This window comes from Gorilla gorilla, chromosome 19 (genome assembly GCF_029281585.2).
Source record: "Gorilla gorilla gorilla isolate KB3781 chromosome 19, NHGRI_mGorGor1-v2.1_pri, whole genome shotgun sequence".
In the NCBI taxonomy this organism is placed as follows: Eukaryota; Metazoa; Chordata; class Mammalia; order Primates; family Hominidae; genus Gorilla; species Gorilla gorilla.
Genome location: NC_073243.2, coordinates 103,558,635 through 103,573,276, shown reverse-complemented (window position 1 = coordinate 103,573,276; position 14,642 = coordinate 103,558,635). Strand labels below are relative to the sequence as shown.

The window sequence follows — 14,642 nt, the reverse complement described above, 5'->3', positions numbered from 1 at the left end:
GGTTTTCAAACTTCATGAAAGAGAAAGCATGAATTGCAGACTCAGTGTTTAAAAATCAAATGCATTATTCAGAATCAAATATAAAAGCCAGATGCCACGAATTACTCCCAAATTCACATTTTTTTGAGATATGATTGATTAAAGTTCTATTTGAGGATGCATTTTCCTAAGTGACTTTTGGTTTAGGAGTCTTCTTCAGATAATCTTTTCCTAAGAACTAAATGAAAGAAATTTATTTGTTATCCAAGAATTGTCATTACTGTTTCTTCATTTCAGCACTCATTTATTTATTCACAGGTCGCATGCTGTCTGACCTGTCCTGGCTGGTGGGAGGGATGGAGCCTGGCTTCCTGTGTAGGGTGCCCAAGGACTGGCTGTGGAGGCTGCTGGGCCTAAATGCTTTCCCCCCACTTTTTTCCGTGGACTGACTTCTGTATCCCAAATGACTGACATATTTATTATTGACCTTCTCTGACAAAAGACAAAGAATTATGGATCTACATTTTTCTCTCAATCTCAGGAGCCAATATATTCAGTGTAAAAGCTTAATTTTCATTTGAAAGAAAAAACACTTGGCTCAAGAAAATTTTTTTCCATGTAAGTCTAAATTCTAAAAATTTGACTTATTAAAAACAAGATGTTGTGTTATTTTATATATATATATATATATATATTTGTCCTTAGTTCCTAGCTCATAACTCCCCTAGCTCTTGTTAAAATCTTTTGTTATTATATTGGGTGTGCTAGTTCGCAGGAGCAGACCTCAGGAAACTGAATCTCTCTACTGCCTTCTTTCTCCTACCCTAAGGCAGGACTTTAATCTTCTCTCACCTTTCTGATTATGGATCTTAAGAAATTTCCCTGAGAGGGCTCTGCCCTGTACCCTATACTTGGGGAAGGAATGCTGATGTCACAAAGCTTCCATAAAAATCCAAAAGGACTGGGTTCAGAGGGCTTTTGGAGAGCTGGACATGTGGAGGCCGACAGGAAGGTGAAGAAGTCATCTGCGTGCTGTGAGGGTGGCGCACCCCAACTCCATGGGGACAGAAGGTCCTGCATTTAGGACCCTTCCAGACCTCACACCTATGTATCTCTTCATCTGGCTGATTACTTATGTCCTTTCAAAGACCCATCTTAGTAAACTGGTAAATGTTAAGTGTTTCTCTGAGTTCTGTGAGCCACTCTAGCAAATTAATCAAACCCAAAGAGGGTGTCCTGGTGACCTCAACTTGAAGCCAGTTGGTCACAAGTTTTGGAGGCCCAAACTTACAACTAGGAGGAAGAAAGGAACAGTCTTGGGGACTGAATGTTCAACTTGTGGGACGAGACACTCTCTCTAGGTGGACAGTGTTGGAATTGAATTGGGGGACACCCAGCCACTTGGCAGTGGGGGAGAATCTGCACACATTTGGTCACAGAAGTCTCCTGGGGTCATTGTTGCGTGGTGAGAGTGGAGGAGAAACACAGTTTGAGAGTTGTTTTTCTGATACGAAATGAAAATATAATTTAAATACATCTGGAAAATAGATATGTCTTTATTAACGCCATTCTCAATTTGTCAAATTTCCGATGAAAGAAAGGCCTATTTTGTGAATTTAAGGATTTAAGCATAGGCAATAACAGATTTAAATACAAAAGTATAACGGTGTCATTATTATACATTTTCTTCCTAAGTGAGTATGATGAACTTTATCGGTTGAAAGATCGCTGCTGAGAGTCAATGGCACTGAGTCATATTTTAACCTTTTCAATATGACAGAATAAACCATTAGCTGTAATCTTATTCATATTGTTTCTGTGGTTGTCAGAGTCTGCCCCAAAGTTCCAGCACTCCCTTCGTCATTCCAAAGCATCACAATTAGTCTTAATTTCTACTCCCACTTCATCTGAGATAGGACTCTTTTGTCTGTGCTAACACTGACAGGTTTTCAAACTGTCTTTTTAAACATTAGACTTTGTATTTGTAAGGCCCCTTTCCACTACTAGAGCCACTGGAATTGCACTTTGAAGATGGCATATAATCCTTTATTAGTCTTAATATGTTAGGATCCTAACTATACACTAAGTCATAAAGAATTCCCTCCATTCAGACAATGCCCCCAATCCTATGAAGCAGGGAGTGAACCTGGACATGAAGCAGGGAGGAGGAAGTAGCTGGATGGTCAGATGGAGCCATCCCTCCATGATGTGTTCAAAATGATTTCTTATACCTCCAGTGAATTTATAGGAGTCCTTGCTGATTGAAGTCATAAACTTTGTCAATGATATAAAAAAGAAATTTTGGAAAAACAGGCTGAATGTCAGATATAGACACAATACCACCATTGATTACGATGTTAAATTATATGGGGGTTGTCACACATGTCAAGGGACCACTGGTCTTTGTGCACTGTTAAAAGTCACCCTAATGGATAGTCTTTTTGGCATGCAAAGTGGTTCAGGATGTTTGTATTGGCTATTTGTCTTAGAACTAAGTAGACTTTCCACAAGGCTGGTCTAAGAGTTAGGGTGTATAGTATGAACAGTGTAGGAAAATTTATTGGATACTATTTTGCACTGTTTTCTCCATACTGAATTTGTTATGTCAGAGGCTTTCACTCTGATTTTTTTCCTGAGTTTTAAAATCCAAAAAATGTGAGAAAAAAACAAAATCTTTTTGTAGTCTACAACTGCTAACAAATTAATCTCGGAAATCCCTTTGAATACCAACATAAATGTGACCTACATCAATGTATATGGACTCAGGGTCTATTCAGCTCAGGGACATACCTCTGTGGGATACTGAATGGATATTGCATCTCTGTGAAACCTGGTCTGGCATCATGGTGTCTTAACATTAATCACGAAAAAAGTTATTTTGATTTTCTGCTGAGCTTTGGTTAATTTTACTGACAATAGATGCATTACAAAAGAAGGGAGCTCTTTGAAAAACTGAAAATTTAATAGGAAATTTTATTAAATACATCATTTTGATTTGCAACCTTATTATAAAATTTGAAAAGTTCATATTCTACATTTGAATTGTCCATATGTTTCCTTAATAAGCTGCAATAAAAATAGAATATAAAAATTATGCAGCTTCTTATCACTTTCATCTTTAATTTAATTAAACTTCTCTGGCTTGGTAAATCATATAAACCCATTAATATTGATCCTAGCAAGTGTGGTTTTTTCCTAGCTATTTGTTGAATTCTATTATTTTTAAACTATGCTTTCTTATTAATTATCAAAAACTACTTACATGTCTCTTTTCATTCTAGTTTACTCATATTGTTTTATAACAAGAAAAGAGAAGAAATTTGTTGATATTAGAGGGAAGTTTTGTTTAGGTTAAACGGGGGGTAATTTTAATTGAAGATAAAATATATAACCATTCTAGATATGGAGTTCTGAACTCCTCTGATTAGTAGTTGGGACTGAGGTGGAGTTGAGGTAGGGACTGTAATTCCACAGTTCTTTGATAGAACTTGACCTGCAGTGGGTGAGATAAAGGAAATGCGGTCTTCTTGCAGTTCAGGAAGCCTGACTCCTATTCATGCACATAACCCCATCTAGAACAGAAGCAGGGTTATTTTTTTATTTTGGATTCAGGTTTCTCAGTGTATTTTCTGAATAAGGAATGCAATTAATTAGTTCTAATTTTCAGAATTTTTCTATTTGCTTCAAAAAATATTTGTGCATGTGTGTGTGTGTGTGTGTATATATATATATATAAACACAATTCTTTGGGTTTAGGGAATTTACTTTCTTGTATACTTATATATAATATAAATTGGTCTTACTTTATATTTGGAAACTGCATAAATTGAGGTAGTTGCTTGTCACAAAAACTGTCCTTGCTTTCTTTAACCTGAACTGGAAATTCAAAAGCTTATTAAAATATTAAGGCAACTAGTGTTCTCAAAGTAAATTTTCCCTACTCAGATTTTAGTCAAACAACAACATGCCCATAATGAGTTAAATCTGTGCTTTAAGAAAAAGAAAAGCAATCGTGCTGAGGAATCCTAGTTGGCCCAGGAGGTTAGAAAATGGAGGTTGATTCTCCCTCTACAAGTCATCAATTTGATTCGGTCCAGGTTGGCAGTTTTTCAGAACATCTGTCGTCTGATTGCTCTTTAGTGGTCAGTAAACAAGAAAATCCAGATGTTCTTAGTTTAGTAGAGATCCATCATCTAAAATGCCCCAAGGTCCTGTACACTTCTATGTGCCTAAAGGTCACATTGAAAAGGACGAGGGATCTCTGAGAATCCTTTCTCCCAGGCATTACTTCTAAGTGGTGGACATGCTGTCCTAGTGCCTCCCTCACATGGCCAGTGGAGAAGGGCCTTGCCCTACGTCTCAGACTGCAGCCCTGAGCCACTCCTTGGAGGTGAGGAGCACCATTCACCTGAGCAGCTCCCTGCCCTGGTGTCTGAGAAATAAATCTGCCTTCAGTTATACGGTTCTACCAATCTGAGCACACGTAAGTATTTTTCTGTGTTGTCTTCTTAAAAGCAAATGCTTTCTCCTTAAGAGTATTTTTTTAATTTAATGTAATCTCATCCAGAGGAGGAGATTGTTTTGTGATCACCCTGTGTAAGCCATATCAGCCTCTCCCCCTAAAATGTGGTTCAGATATCAAGACTGAAAATGCTACACATGCAATAAGAGAGAATGCAAAGATTTATTACAATATTAGTGCTTTCTGGGGAGAGCATCATTTTGGAAAGCGATGGCTTAGCCATGGTCGCCCATGCCAACATCCACAATACATAGTTACAAACGTGTAAGTGTGATAAATCATGTTCACTTGGGGCTTGGCTTGTGGACATATTGATTTTTATAGGAATATTTATATACAAATTTTTCAAAATTTAAATCTATAAAAGCCAATTATTCTTATCACTGCAGTGCAGGTGTATGTGGCTGGATGATATTCTGGAAAAGGGTCTGGGAAAGGATGGTCATGTTGGATGACCGGGACAATTAACCAAGTATAGGAGGGGATACTGAATACTGATATTATTTTGCTATTAGTATTTTGGCTACACATACTATACTTCTATTTATCAGAGTAACAGGGAGCTTATTGGAGGCACTGACGAACACCATGGGCATTTTTCCATATGCAGTTCATGTTAGAGTTTGGGTGAAGTCCCTGGTTAAAGAAAAGAGGTACCTGGCAAGTTCTGCCTGTAAGTTAGAGTTGCAGCAGTAAGTGGAAAATAAATGTTCACGTGGGTCATGGCTGTACCCTGTAGCCATGAGGATGGAGGCTAAAGGTCCAGCTCAGGCCATTGTAGCTAAAGAGGTATGCTCTAAATTTGCCCAAGAACTCAGACTTTCTCACAGACAGAACTGAAAGTACACCATAGAGTTGATAGATCTTCGAGGGGAAGGTGTGTGTCCAAATTGCCAAGCTCGGATAGGAAAGAGACCTCCTGTGTTCCAGAGACAGCCCTAGACCCTCCCCAGCCATGGTGTTCAGACGGGCAGACACAGGCTGCTCAGCGGTGTCCAGAGATGGCTTCAAACTTGCTGTCATTTATCTATGATCTGATCAAGGGCACGGGTTATAAAATTGTTGTAAAACCAGTCCAGTTGGGAAAGACATAGAATGCACCCTTCTCCCCATCTCAATGTTCCCCTGCCTGCCAGTGCCCACGACTCTCGTAGAGCTGCTTTGCCCCTTTTCTTCCTGCGTTTTACCCTTTATGGCATGCCACCAGGCATATCTATGTGTGTGCGCATGTGTAAGTGTGCACCTGCAGGCTGGATGATTCTCATAATTTATTTTTAATTACTAAAATTTGTGTATACAATCATTACATATATTTTTATTTTTACTTGTATTAATTTAAAATATATTCTAATATCTAAAGTTCATTTTAAATTTTGTTTTATATGTGTTTATTAAAATTCATTTTAAATATTAAAATTTGCTTTTAATATTTAAAATTATTATATTGCCCAACCTTTAAAGAGTTCAGTAATTCACCACAACATATACTTCATTTCTTCTCCCTAAAGGAAAATATATTCAACTTTTTTCGTTGATTATTTTGGGGTTTATTTCCACATCATTAATAATTATGTTTATATTGTTGCTTCTTAATTTTTCAGTTTTAGCTGTAATCTGTTTACTCCCTACAATTAAAGGTGGGAATTTACCTCTCTCGTATGAATCTTTCTTCCCTGATCTCTTCTTTTTTCCAATTCTCCTTTGTTTAATCTTCCAAATATACTTGCATCATAATTTTGTTTAGATCAGTATTTAATATTTACATTATTACTATATACATGTTCTTCATATGTGTTTGCATAGTTTCTTATAATGAGTTTATCTTTCTTACTGGTATTCCTGTCACTGTTTCAGCACCAGCCTCTCCTTCCACTATGTAACTTATGTCTCAGGATGCTCCATCACACCCTCACTCTCACCGCCTGGTGTGAATTCCTCCTAGCCTTCTGGCTGCTCTGAGCTGCCTGAAAGGATTTCTCTCTCAGGCCGCTGGCCGCCCCCCAACCTCGGACCCCAGCTTCACTATCATTTTGGAAATCCTTTTATCTCTTTTTAATGGTGGATGTCAAATTTCCTGAATTTCCTTATCTTTTATTTCTTTCTTTCCTGGATTATTCCTTGGATTTTGTTGGTCATGTTTTCTAGTAGCTTCCTGAGATAGGGTGCACAGGTTGTAAAATTTTTGAGAACATATATGTTTGAAATGTCTTTTTTCTACCCTTGCGTTTTATTTGTAGTTTGACTTGCTTTAGAATTCTAAGGTGGAAATCTTTTTTTTTTTTTTTTTAGAGACAGGGTTTCCCTCTGCTGCCAGACTAAAGTTCAGTGCTGTGATCACAGCTCACTGCAGCCTCAAACTGCTGGGCTCAAGTGATGCTCCCACCTCAGGCTCCCAAGTAGCTTGGACTACACATATGAATCACCACGCTCTACAGTTTTTGTAGAGATGGGGGGGGTCTCACTATGTTGCCTCGGCTGGTCTTGAACTCCTGGCCTCAAGTAATCCTTCCACCTCGGCCGTCCACAGTCCTGAGCCACCGCACTTGGCCTCAATCCTTTACATAAAACCTGTTTTCCTCTTAGGAAGCTTGCTGCATTTTCTGTTTGTTACATTCAGTGTTCCGAAAATTTATGATGCCATCCCTCGGTATGGCTCTATGTTTCATCCATTATGCTCAGCAATCAGTGATGCCTTTAAATCTGGAAACCCACGTTTCCCAATTCCAACCTTATTTTTTTTTAAGTGTTTTACTGACAATTTTCTCCTCTTGTTTTCTTTGTTCTTTCAGTCATCTTTAATTGAGAATCTGTAATCTTTGTATTATAATAAAATGTTTAGACTTTTTTTGTTAATACCTTTAGAACTGGTTAATTTATTTTAACTACAGTATGGTATTCTAATATATGAACAGATCTTAATTGAATAATACATTAATAGACATTTAGATTGCTTCCCTTTTGAGATTTTATAAATAATATTTTAATGAATGTCTTTGTGAGTGTATTTGTGTGCCTGTGTACAGAATTTATGTTCTGTAGAGAATGGCTAGAGGAAAATGTACATTTAAACTTTACCAGACATTTTTACATGTTAAGTGGTAGTACCATTTACATTCCTACTTATGATCACTGAAAAACATTTCTCTGCATCCTCATCAATGCTTGACACAATTATACCTTTGAAATGTTGCCAACATGATGGGTAACGAATTGTTACTCAATTGAATTTGCAACTATAAAAGTTGGAGATACTTGCATATATATTAATTCAAAATGAAAGTTTCCTCTTCTATGAATAGCTGATTCATATCATTTGTCCATAAATTCTAAACTAAATTGAATTTCTAGATATGACAAAAAGCTACCTCAAAATATAAAAACAATGCAAAATCTGAATTACATAGAAAATACTTGATTTTTGCTTAATAGGATTCCATAACAAATAGGAAAATATCTAAATTTGAAGGAAACATCTGAATGAATTTTATTCATAATTTTTATATTACTTTGTTATTTCAAATAAGGAGACCATTCCTTTTTAAAAATTAAAATATGAACTATGAACTATGAACACTGATTTGCTTTTTATATATTAATCTTGTTGGCTGTTTTCATCATTTATGGACCATCGCTAATGTGCCTTAATTGTAAGCTGCTTCATTTTTTGAAGTTACAAACAAAAATACATATTAAATGTTTTTCTATGTCCAAAATAGAAGACAAATTAACCATAATCCTGAAAATAGATATAATCAATATTAATATTTTATATATATTTCTCTCCTCTTCTTATGCCTGTATAAAAGTTATATATTTTAAATGTGAATATTTTGTGCAATTCACATTTTTTTCAGTCAATATCACGTGAGGAACATTTCCTTCTACATTATCAAACATTATTTTGCAACAGTATTTTAAATGGCTGCGTAGCATTCTGTTATATGTATATACAACAATTTATTAAAGCAGTTTCTCACTTTTCTATTGAAAAACTTAGCGTGGTAATGTTAAAAGTTCCCGATGAATGCCTAATATAGAGTATATTTTTACTCCTACTTTTTCCCATAACATTATCTGAATATCATTTTTATTTCCCATTCTAAAATTATTATAGTAATTCTATGCTTCATTTGTTAAAGACAGCATACACGTGAACACACGTGCACACACACACAGGCACTTTCCATGTCTTTTGGCAGAGAGATTGATATCCTGGTAAATGGAATCAAGTTTGGTACCATAAGAAATTAGTGACTTTGCGTGCTTTGTTAGACCAATCTGTGATCCATCAGGAAAGTGTTAACCTAGCTTAGTTCCCTTGCATGGTTATTTTTAAATAAATTGATATTGATACTGATGTCCAGTTGCATGAGGTGGTGTCTTAATAAGTAATTCATTGAACTTATCAGAACATCACAGGAATTTCAGATTAACACTTCTGATTTACATGATTAAAAGTGCCACCATTAGCAGAGCAAGGAAATGAAGCACTTGCTTCCTAAGGAGCTTTTGAGATGATCATTGAAATATCTGAGTACCGTATTTCACTGAGTCACAAATACGTATTTTCATCCAATTTTAACATGAAAAATGTGAACGACCTTACAGTCAACTGTGTCTTAAAATACAGCTGGTGGCAGTTTTACTTTCTTAGTGGTATGCACTTTATAGCACAGCTTGTATTTGGTGGCTTCCATTCTTGGACCCACAATCTATCAATGATGTGATAGATACCTTGGGCATGGCTCCCAACATCCCCACATTCTCGTGGTTAAACACTGAGCAGTCCACTCCCCTTGAGCATGGGCTGGAGCCAGTACGCAGAGCACCACAAAAGGGATGGGATGCCATTCTGAAATTAGGTTATAAAAGACTGTGAGCTCTGTCTAGCTAGCAACCACTGTATGACCCTTCTTTCCTGCTTGTTCTGATGTGCAGGACCACCCGATAGGGTACTGAGGATGGCTTCTGACCTGGAGGCATCAAGGACCTGAAGGCAGTAACCATTTCAGAGGACAGCCACATCCCTCAAATTACAAATATCTAAAATGTCCATTAACTGTTGAGTGGATATATAAATTCTGATGTTTTATAAAATGGCATACCCTACATCAATGAAGATGAGTGAATTACTTCTGCATAAAACAATATACATGCATCTAACCAATATGACACTGAGTGAAAAAAGACATCCATAGAAGAGCACAGCTCACCATTCAGGAGGTGAGTAGGCTGAAAGAATCCATGGTGTTAGAAGCTGAGACATTAACTCAAGGATGAGAAAAGTAATAATAGAAATTGGGAACTGGTGATGAGGGTTTTTTGGTTAGATAAAATTCTGGTAATATTCTATTACTTTTCATCTGAGTGATGGTTATCAAATCATGTTTATTTTTTGATAATTTAGAAAGTGGCACGCTTATGATTTGTGTAAATTGTCTATGCAATTTTTATGTCATGACTTTTTTGTCACTGTGGCCCGGTGAGAGCTGGAGTGTCATACACCAGTTTTTTTTTTTTTATTCTCATTTTTCTTTAAGTTCTGGGATACATGTGCTGAGCGTGCAGGTTTGTTACATAGGTATATATGTACCATGGTGGTTTGCTGCACCTATCAACCTGTCATCTAGGTTTTAAGCCCCACATGCATTAGCTATTTGTCCAAATGCTTTCCCTCCCCTTGCTCCCCACCCGCCGACAGGCCCTGGTGTGTGATGTTCCCCTCCCTGTGTCCATGTGTTCTCATTGTTCACCTCCCACTTATGAGTGAGAACATGTGGTATTTGGTTTTCTGTTCCTGTGTTAGTTTGCTGAGGATGATGGTTTCCAGATTAATCCATGTCCCTGCAAAGGACATTAACTCATTCTTTTTTACGGCTGCATAGTATACTATGGTGTATATGTCATGAACCAATTCTTAAATATTTTGAAGCCTTCTGGCCAGACAGTGCTAATCTTAAGTCTCTGGCTAACTGCATGAGGGCTAAGGATTGTGGACATGAGTGTGACCAAAATAGAGAACCAGAAATAAGCAAAGTGTGGGAATATCTATTATATTAAGCTATTTCCAAAGGTCACATAGCTGTTAAGTGGAAGAGTCAGAACTGTAGCCTGAGAGTTGAATTCCAGAATCTGTTCGGCTAACACACAGTAGACTGCCTAAGAGAAAAAGTGGCTTGTTGAAAACTTATATAGTCATAGGTTATGGTACTCAAATTCAGGTACCCCTATGTTAATTTAGTGTTCCTTTAATTATATTAGATACTTTTCAATTTTTATTAGTCAATTTATACACTAAACATTTTAAAAAACTATTTTATATGAGGTAACGTATACTAATCTTGGAGATTCAAAATGTTTAGGAAAAAATCCCTCCCTCAGTGACTTCATGGTTAAGAAAAGCTTATGGATACAAAATCAAATTAACTTAAATCTGACACATATTTACCAGGGCCAGCAACTGGCAAAAGGTGATCTAAACAGTAGACATTCAAAGATGAGTAAGACATAAAGCATGCCCACAACAACCTCACTGTTTAGTGGGAGATGGGAACATTTTAAAAAATAGATGAGGTCAGTGCAATATAACATAAAACACGTCTGAGGCTGAGAGCTGGGTGAGCCCAGCTGGCCACGTAGGGCTTCAGAGAGATGGCGAGATTTTATCTGGGCTTGTAAATAGAAATGAAATTTGTCAGGAAGATATGGAAATATTCGAAGAAGAAAAAGCTGATTGTGGAAAATGTCTGGTGTCAAGGAATTGCCTGTCATGGCTTGGAAGTGAAGGAGTGGCCAGTGTGAGTGGTCTCAGCTTGCAGGAGACAGGGCTTTGCTAACAGCCTTGTGCCCAGCTAGAGAGCACTCAGTAGTCAGAGGATAAATGAAGTTACCATAAACTTGAGCTAGAAGGAAATGGTTCAAGAGAGTTCAGAAACACATTCCATTGCTGGGGTGACAGAGAGGACTCAGGGATGATACAAGGTCCAATGTTGAACAAGTGGGTACTGCTCACAGAGATAAAGAAAATGGTTGTAGAAATTGCTACTGCTTTGGATTATGATACGTTGGACACACTCAGTCTAAGTTGCCTGTGAAATATTTCGGGAGAAGAGTCCAATACATTTCAGCTAAGTAATATTTGTATATTCTTACATCCTTACCTTTCTATATTATCAAATGCTCTTTGCTCTTTCACTACTTACACAGAGAAGAAATTCAAATGAAAATGTTATGAAAATATCCGAAGACTAAAAATCCACTGCTATCACTGAATCTAGGATGAATGCTTTTTGGAGCTATCAATTTGTGAAAATTGTAAGATAACTTATTTTATTAAAGATCATTTTTAAATCAAGGGTAAGGCTTTCGGTGGAGCCAATTTCATCAATAAAATTAGTAAAAAGTGATGAGCAAACTGATCTACCAGTTTTCTGTTTGTTTTTACCTTTGAATTTTAACAGTGTATTGAGATATAATTAACATACCATATAATTCACTCATTTAAAATACACAATTTGTTGATTTGTAATATACAAATTTGTGCAATTCTCACAAAAATCTAATTTCAGAATATTTTCATTATCACAAAGGAAATCCTGTATTCATTAGCAGTCTACAAGGCTCTTGCCATATTTTAGTAAAACTGCACTTAATACTCTAAGCAATTGTACTATTTCAAAAATATGTATTTCAAGATTTATAAAAGGAGATACTCCTTCACTATTTCAAACATAATTCTAATATTATAGCTTCTAGATATACCCACTAAATCTAATTAAAAGTCAATGATGCAAACCAATAATATAATAGTAGATCAAATGCTAGCATATCAAGCACACAGATTATCAGAATAAACTTAACAAATTAATAAACCAACTATATACTATCTGCAAGGGACTCACTTCCAATATAAAGATACATGTAAGTAAAAGGGGAAGAATAGAAAAATGTATGCCATGCAAACATAAATCAAACAAAAGCTGAAGTTATTACATTAATGTCAGATCAACTAGACTTCAGAGAAAAATATGCCAGAAAAAATAACATTAAATAACAATAAAAGTGCTCTTCACCAAGAAGACAGAACAATCCTACGTGCATATGCACAAAATAACAGAGACACAGAATACATAAAGAAAGAACACTCTGCTTCTAGGAGTTAAAAACTCATGGAATCAGAGAGTAGAATGATGGTTACCAGAGGCTGAGAGGTGAGGAGAAGAACGGAGAGATTTTGATCACAGGATACAAAATTGCAACTAGACAGGAAGGATAAATGATAAGTATTTAAGATGAGGGATATGTTAATTAGCTTGATTCAAGCATTCCACATGGTATACATATATCATTATAACATCACTATGTATCCATAATTATATATGATTATAATTTGTCAAAAAATAAAATAAAACTAATAAATATGAAAGGAGAAATAGGTAAATTCACAATTATAATTGGGAACATCAATAACCCTCCTCTCAGTAATTAAAAGAAATGATAGGCAGAAAATCATAAAATATACAGAAGAACTGAACAATAATACCAATAAACAGAATCTGATTAATATTTACAGAACTCTTCAGTCAATCAAAGCAGAATATACTTTCTTTTTAAGTGCCCCAGGGATATTCACCAATATAGACATTATCAGTTCATAAAACAAACTTCAATATGTTTAAAATTTTATAAATAATAAAAGTATACTCTCTGACTATAATGTAAATAAATGAGAACTCAATAACAAAAAACGAGGTTCCAGTTATTCATAATCTTCCCATTTTTTCAAGTATTCCATCAAATACTTGGAAATTAATTAGCATATGTCTAATAACACATGGGTCAAAGAGGAAGTCTCAAAGGAAATATACAAATATGTTGAACTGAATGACAATGAAAGTGCAACATATCACAGTATGCAGAATGAAAATAAGCTGTGCTGAAAAGGAAAGTCATAGCACTTAGAAATGAAGAACGGTCTGAAGTCAGCACTTTAACTTACTAGAAAAGAAGAGCAAGAGCAAAATAAACCAAAATCAGGAAGAAACAAGAAAATAAAAATATACAGCAAAAAATGATAAAAATTAAGAAAACAGAGAAAGATTAATAGACTCAAAGTGGTCTTTCAAAATGATCAATGAAATGGATAAACTTCTTGCAAGCCTGATAAATAAATAAAAAGAGAACATCCATCTTACAGAAATCTGAAATGAAGAGGGGATATCACTACTGGTATCACAGATAGTAAATAATCAGAGCTAGAAACAACTCTATGCACTTACATTTGACAACTTAGATAAAATGGACACCACTTGAACAGTACAAACTACCAACACTGGTCCAAGATAGAACAGATAATCTGAATAGTCCTACCATAAAGAAATATACCTAATGCTAGATGACGAGTTAGTGGGTGCAGTGCACCAGCATGGCACATGTATACATATGTAACTAACCTGCACAATGTGCCCATGTACCCTAAAACTTAAAGTATAATAAAAAAAAGAAACTAAAAAAAATAAAAAATAAAAAATAAAAAATAAAAAAAAAAGAAAATTGAATTATTATTTAAAAACCTTCCAAGAAATAAACTTCAGGCTCAGATGGTTTCACTGGTGGAGTCTACCAAACTTTAGAGAATAAATAACAACTCTACATAGTCTCTTTCTGAAATAGAAGACATATTTCTAAAATCATTTTTGAGTTTACTATTTCCCTGATACAAAATCAGGAAAATACATTACTTATTAAAAAAAGAAAGAAAATTATAGACCAATATTCCTCAAGAACATAAACACCAATATCCTGAACAAAATATTAACCAAAATATGTTGGTTAATATTATATATACATACACACACACACACACACACATATATATATATATTTTCACCAAATGGGGATTTATTCCTAGGGAAGAAAATCTCATCTGGTATTCAAAAAAAAAAACAATCAATATAATTTTCCATATTAATAGTGTAAAGAAGAAATGCCGTACAATCATATCAATTGATGGAGAAAAAGCATTTGACAAAATGCAACACCTTTCATGATAAAAAATCTCAGCAACCTAGGCCTAAAACTTCCTCACCCAGATAGAGATCATCTACATAAAACCTACAGCTATCATCGTATCATATGTATG

At 35.5% G+C, this 14,642-nt stretch overlaps 1 long non-coding RNA gene across 1 annotated transcript in view; it reads left to right on the top strand.

Annotated features, from left to right (window-relative positions):
- The first annotated feature begins 980 nt into the window (after positions 1-980).
- Positions 981-14,642, top strand: part of LOC134757568 (uncharacterized) — a 36,968-nt gene continuing 23,306 nt past the window's right edge. The window contains exons 1-2 of the long non-coding RNA XR_010131681.1: positions 981-1,145; positions 9,440-9,724. This is a non-coding gene — a long non-coding RNA (uncharacterized lncRNA). The remainder of the gene's footprint in view (positions 1,146-9,439; positions 9,725-14,642) is intronic.